The following is a 7176-nucleotide window of genomic DNA, read 5'->3' as shown; positions in this document are numbered from 1 at the left end:
GCACCACCCAGCTCCCAAATAATCACATTCATGGAGGCTTATTCTTACTTATAAATGCTCAGCCTTGGCTTGGCTTGTTTCTTGGCAGCTTTTCTTAACTTAAATTATCCCATGTACCTTTTGCCTCTGGGCTTTTTCCTTTTCTTCTGTAATCTTACTTTCACATTTACTCTGTGGTTGGCTGTTTGGCTGTGTGACTGGCCCCTTCTTTTCTCAGTCCTTGTCTCTCTCTTGCTTTCTTTACTTCTCTCTTTCTCTTGTCTGCCAGTCCTGTCAATCTTTTCTCCTGCCTCACAATTGACTCTTCATCTCCTTATCCGACCATCAAATGTTTTATAACGGCACAGTAACACAGATTCACAGAGTTAAACAAATGAGACACAAAAGAATGCACTACATATTTGCATCATTAAAACACATGTTCCACAGCATAAACAAATGTATTACATCTTTCATGTAACATAAATTATAGTAGCTTCTAACTTAAAGTACAATATTCAGTTTCTTCTTCTTCCTTTTATGATCTAGAGAGAGAGAGAGAGAGAGAGAGAGAGAGAGAGAGAGCGAGAGAGAGAGCGAGAGAGAGAGAGAGCGAGCAATAGTGAAAGAGTGATAGTAAATATTATCAACTCAGCAGAATTTGGGAGGCTGTCTTGATTGTGTTAGTTGAGGTAAGAAGGTCCATCAACTGTTGGTGGCAAGTATCATAGACTGTGTAATTCCTTAAAAAGAATCTCTTCTTTCTACTTACCTTTAAGAACTTTGATTATAGTATGTAGATATTATCAAATGAAATGTGACTGGTGATTTTCTGGATAATTGTACCTGGATTTGTAGCCTCCTTTAGTTCGGAGAAGCTTTCTGTTACTCTCTCTTTGAAAAGCTGTCTGTCCCTTTAGTATCCTTAAGCCTTCTTGGATTTCATTAATGTTAATATTTTAATGCTGCCCCTAAATTCTCATAATCTTTAGTGAATTACCTTAAAATGGTAATCCATCCTTGAAACCTCTTCGTGGGCTTGGGTGGAGCCTATAAACATGTTCCCAGTTATTAGCACATGGCCAACCACTGTGGGATTCTGATAAACAAAATCAATTTGGAGGGACTTTCCCCAGTATCCTGTTATCTTACTTTTGGACAAAAGGGGAGAAAAAGTGCCTCACACCTCTAACTCCCAGCAGGATAAGACGAGTCCAGCCTAGGAAAGGATGACAACCTACAGTGTTCTGGACCTTCGATGCTGAGCTTGATTGGGGTTAACAAGGATGGCTGGGATAAATTTATGATATATGAGCTATTATCTTCCTGTGTCTTCAACACCTTTTCAAAGACTCACTCTATAAACAATCCTCAAGATGTTTGGTGACTGTCAAGCTGTTTGGTGCCTTTCAGGATCTTCCCATGTTTAGGTTTTATCTGACCAACAGTGATTACCAAGGTAAAAACCCATGGCTACTTTCATTTCATTTTTTAAAAATATTTATTTATTTATTATATATGCAATGTTCTGTCTGTGTGTATGCCTGTACGCCAGAAGAGAGCACCAGATCTCATAACAGATGGTTGTGAGCCACCATGTGGTTGCTGGGAATTGAATTCAGGACATTTGGATGAGCAGACAATGTTCTTAACCGCTGAGCCATCTCTCCAGCCCCCGCTACTTTCATTTCTTAATCCAACTTTTGTCTCATGCTATGCTGCTGAAGCCTTTGGGCTTGTTGATGAAAGCAACCCTGCAACTATCTCCCAAGAATGATGCTAAATTATCCAGAACCTGAGTCTCATAGCCGTAAGGGCTTAGTGATACTCATGGTTGAAAATTGTGTCCCATCGAGCCTATAGTTCATGACCCTGGAGAAGCTAAGTTGTAACATGGAGGGGCCTGCTTGTTGTTGGGATTTTTGTCCCACCCAGTACCCCCCAGCTGTTTAGCTCCAAAGAAAATCACACATAGATCTCTATAAATTATAAAGCTGATTGGCCCATTAGCTCTAGCCTCTCACTGGCTACCTCTCACATCTTGATTAACCCATTTTTCTAATCTATGTTAGCCATTTGGCTCAGTACCTTTTTTCAGTGGGGCAGCTCACATTCTGCTGCTTCTGTAGTCTGGGCAGGAGTGGGAGGAATCAACTTCCTCCTTCCCAGAATTCTCCTGTTCTCATTACATCATTTCTACTTCCTGTCTGGGTTTCCCGCCTATATTTCCTGCCTAGCCAATCAGCGTTTATTTATAACATGATTGACAGAATACAGACAATTCTCCTGCACCACTTCCCCCTCTTTAAAAAAAAAAAAAAGGAAAATATCCACAGTCCATATTTTGGGATGTGGGTGTAGTATTCCAGGCTACTTCCAGCTGGTTGGGGGCGCTGATAATCTTATGGGGACCTAAAGAAAATTTAAAGTTATTATCAAGTCCTGACTGAAGTATCCTGTGAGTCTTGATCATCTCAGGCAGCAGTATTGAACCAGCTGGAAGTAGCCTGGAATACTACGCCCACATTCCCACCCCCCCAAAAATGGACTATGCATATTTTCCTTAAAAAAAGTGAGGGAAGTGGTGCAGGAGAATTGTCTGTATTCTTCTGTCAATCATGTTATAAATAAATGCTGATTGGCCAGGCAGGAAATATAGGCGGGAAAACCAGACAGGAAGTAGAAATGATGTAATGAGAACAGGAGAATTCTGGGAAGGAGGAAGTTGATTCCTCCTGCTCCTGCACAGATCACCAAAGCAGCAGGATGTGATCTGCCCCAATGGAAAAAAAAAAGGTACTGAGCCACATTCCCACCCCCAAAAATGGACTATGCATATTTTCTTTAAAAAAAGTGAGGGAAGTGGAGCGGGAGAATTGTCTGTATTCTTCTGTCAATCATGTTATAAATAAATGCTGATTGGCCAGGCAGGAAATATAGGGGCAAAACAGTTGTGGGGGACCTGGTGGGAGGACAGACCACAAAAAAGCCTGGCCCCCCTCATGTTACACTAAGTAATAAGGTGGACCCAAAGAAAACATATATAGACGCACCTGGGAATTGGAAACAGACAAGATCCCCAGACAAAATTGGGAGCATGGGGGCAGGAGGTAGAAGGAAGGGTAGAAGTGGAAGATGAGGGGAGAAGTGGAGGGTTGAGGAGAACTTGAGAGAATGGGATAGTCGAGATAGAAGAAGGACAGATATGAGAACAAGGAAAGAGATATCTCGATTGAGGGAGTCATTACAGGGTAAGCAAGAAACCTGGCTCTAGAAAAATTCTCAGGAATCCACAAGGATGACCACAGCTAAGACTTTAAGCAATAGAGGAGATGGTGCCCAAACTGGCCTTGTCCTGTAGTCAGACTAATGATTATTGTAAATATCACCATAGAAAGGTCATCCAAAAACAGATGGCGATAGAATCAGAGACCCACATTGGAGCACTGGACTGAGCTCCCAAGATCCAGTTGAAGCATGGAAGGAGTGAGATTATGAGCAAGGATGTGAAGACCATGAGGAGTTCACCCACTGAGACAGTTTGCCTGAGCTAATGGGAGCTCACCAACTCTAACTGGACTGGAGTGAACAAGCATGGGATCAAACTAGTCCCTCTGAATGTGGTTGACAGCTGGGGCAGACTGAGGGGCCACTGATAGTGGCACTGGGATTTGTCTCTACTGCATGTACTGGCTTTTTGGGATCCTATTCTCTTTGGATGTATATCTTACTCTACCTAGATGTAGTAAGGAGGGCCTTGGACTTTCCACAGGGCAGGGTTCCTTGCCCTCTCTTAGGATTGGAGGGGAGGGGTGGGAGGGTGTGTGGAGGAAGTGGGAGGAGGGGAGGGAGGGGGAATTTGGATTGGTATTTTTTTAAGTAATAAACTAATAAAAAATTAAATAAAAGAAAAGAAAAAAAAGAAATTGTGTCCCACGCTTACTGTGTGGCTGGCAATGATTCAAACTCAAACTCAGCCATCATCTACAGGGGCTGACCAGGAGGTCTGCCTATGTATAGGGGACTTGAATTTCTGTCTGGTTGTAGGTATCACTATGATGGGCCCAATATTGATTCCCAGGATAAAGTATTGTCCTAGCTTTTCTACCCTTTCTAGAGGCATCAAGTGCTCTATAAGAAAACTCACAGAATCAACTAACCTAGGCTCATTGGGGCTCACTGAGACTGAATCAAGAACCAGGGAGCCTGCATGAGACTGACCTAGGACTTCTACATATATTACAGTTGTGTAGCTTAGTCTTCTTGTGGGACTCCTAACAGTGGGATTGGGTGATGGAGGAAGGTCATTGGTTAATTAAATAAAGAAACTGCTTGCCCTGATAGGTTAAAACATAGGTGGGAGGAGTAAACAGGAGGAAGAGGAAGTGAGGTAAGACTCCTCAGACAGACTCCATAGCTGCTCTCTGGAGCAGAGATGCCATGCTCCGCTCTCCCGATAGCTCTGCTCTTTGAGGCACAGGCGATGAAGCTCCGACTCAGGATGGACATAGGCTAGAATCTTCCTGGTAAGTGCACCTTGGGGTGCTTACACACATTATTAGAAATGGGCTAGTCCAGGCGCCAGAGTAAGCCAAGAAGAGGCTAGATATAATGGGCAAGCAGTGTTTAAAAGAATACAATTTGTGTGTTGTTATTTTGGGCATGAGCTAGCAGGCGGCCAGGGTGCTGGGGACGCAGCCCCACCGCCGCTCCTCTTACTACAATTGGGGGCTTCCTCTGACTCTTTTACTGGCTTTTGGGAACCTACTCTGTATACTGGGTTGCCTTGCCTAGCGTTAATATTTGGGGAGGTGTTTGGTCTTACTGCAACTTGATATGACATGTTTTGTTGATAACCCATGGGAGACATGTCCTTTCCTAAACAGAAATAGAGAAGGAATGGATTGAGAGGTGTGAACAAGGGGTTGGGTGGAGAGGGACTTGGAAGAGAGGAGGGAGGGAAAACTGTGGCTGGGATAATAAATAAATAAATTTCAACAATCTGGAAACATAAATGGAAAAAGGAGGTAAGAGGACACGATAAAATATTATGAAGGAAATGTCATCATAAATGCATTTAGAACACCAAATTTAAAGGAAAAAGTCTGAAGACATGCTCTATACAACTATGTTACTATAAATTTAAAGATGCATAAACAGAAACTTTCCATATAAACAATACTTCTCAAAACATCATTCAAAAGAAATCCTAAAAAATGAATATACCTGTAATCATAGAACATAATTTAATGCATAAATAAAATTACATCTGTGAAAAGTATACTATTACACACAAGAGTATTTGTATATATCCAGGTAATTTTATAGTTATATGCTGTCAAACATTTAAGGAAGACATAATATCTTCATTATCCAAAATGTTCTTGGGACTCAGCTGTTGTGTAACTGGGAAAGAGCTAAGAAATCCTCAATGTGCAGCAGCTGTGGTTCAAAACCTGTTCAGCTGCCACTGCCTCCCAGGAGCCAAGGAGCCCACAGGTGTGGGAATTAGCCAGTGAAAGGAATTCATATTGTTTACAAATCCAGTTTTATTCCCTAAGCTGTGGTTAGTATTTTTTGATGCTGGAAGACTTCATAAAAATCTTGCACATTTTTCTCTTTCTGAACTGTAAATTGTACAGTTTTTTTCATACCTTTTCTCTGTGAGTGCTTATAAATAGGGAGTGTTGTGCTTAGGAGGAGCTGATAATAAGATGGAATATGTGATGATTGAATGCCATTTCTTTTTAGAGCAGTGTTCATATTGAAATCACGATGCTTCAAAGAGAAAGGTGGCAGAAAACATACCAATATGGTTGAGGAGATAGCAGTTTTGCAACACAGAAAATGAATAAGTATTTCTTTTGAAATTTTTCCTTATAAACAAAACAACTCAAAAATAAAGCCTATTAATTTATAAAAAGTGAAAGACAAGTATCCTCCTTCCTGTTAGGGCATTTTTATTATGGCTTGCTTACACAGAAGATTGTGTTTCAGGCTCTAGAACTTCCCTGGCATTTAAATTTCAATCTATACTCAATATTACAGTAATAGCAGTGAAGGGACCTCTTATAGTGATTCTCTTATAGATAGTCAATCATGTTAGTGGTTTATAGAATATCTGGTTAAATGGAAATGTTTGAGTAAATGTATCAGCAACAGTTACAAACACAATAAACAGTGGCAAAAGTGTATGAATAAAGGTTACGGTTCATTTTTTAAAAAGTTGACTCAGTTCTCATTCAATTGGGTAATTGCAAGTTTACTTCTTGTAGGTAACAGTCATATTGTTCAAAATAGGATTATTTGGAGCTGGGGAGGAGCCTCAGGAGTTGAGATCACAGGTTGCCCTCTCAGAGGACCTGGCTTTGATTTCGAACACTCACATGGTGCCTTTCAACGATCTGTAAATAATGTTCCAAGAGATCTGATACACCCTTCTGATCCCCTCAGGCATTGATTGCATGCACATGATACACAGACACACACACACACACACACACACACAGGCAACAGACACCCTTTTACATAAACATAAAAACAAATGTGAACATTTTTAGAGTAGCTACAAAGTGTACTGAACAGAAAGTAAAGTTGCAATTTCTGATAAATGTCTTCCATCAGATGGGCCCAACAAAAATCAGATTGGAAGGAAACAAAAACAGGAAACAAAAAACTGCTCATTGCAAACCTATATGAGGCTCCCAAAATACCCAAACCATTTATAAGTTGAATGATGCCGCAGGAAATTAACATAACAAGTACAGAAAAAACAGTGTATTTGTATCACATTTAGATAACTACGACCATAAACATTTACTGAATGACTGTTTCAAGTGAATTCTTTTTATTAGCATTACTTAATCGAAATATTTTAATAAAATAGCTTTTCAGTTTCAACAATATTATTGCTATTTTAAGGAATATTATTGCTATTTCTTAGAAAAAAGTTATAGTACAGTAGTCTGATGACTTAAATGTACTCATTATTATTCCAAATGCTCCCGACAGTTCTTTGCAGTTGCCTCCTTTTGTAATTTCATCAAGTTAAAGCAAAGAGATACTTGTAAAACAATGTCTGCAATCACACAAAAGAAGAAAATAAAAGAAAAACACCTAGGTTCGTTGTGTTCTTTTTTGCAAGGAGTGAGGAGTTGCCATTTTCTTGGAAAGATTTTTTAAAATTATTTTTGTGTT

The sequence above is a fragment of the Alexandromys fortis genome, unplaced genomic scaffold (genome assembly GCF_014885135.2).
Source record: "Alexandromys fortis isolate MF-2015 unplaced genomic scaffold, M_Fortis_MF-2015_v1.1 scaffold_95, whole genome shotgun sequence".
Classification (NCBI taxonomy): domain Eukaryota; kingdom Metazoa; phylum Chordata; class Mammalia; order Rodentia; family Cricetidae; genus Alexandromys; species Alexandromys fortis.
Note: the sequence above shows the minus strand (reverse complement) of the source record.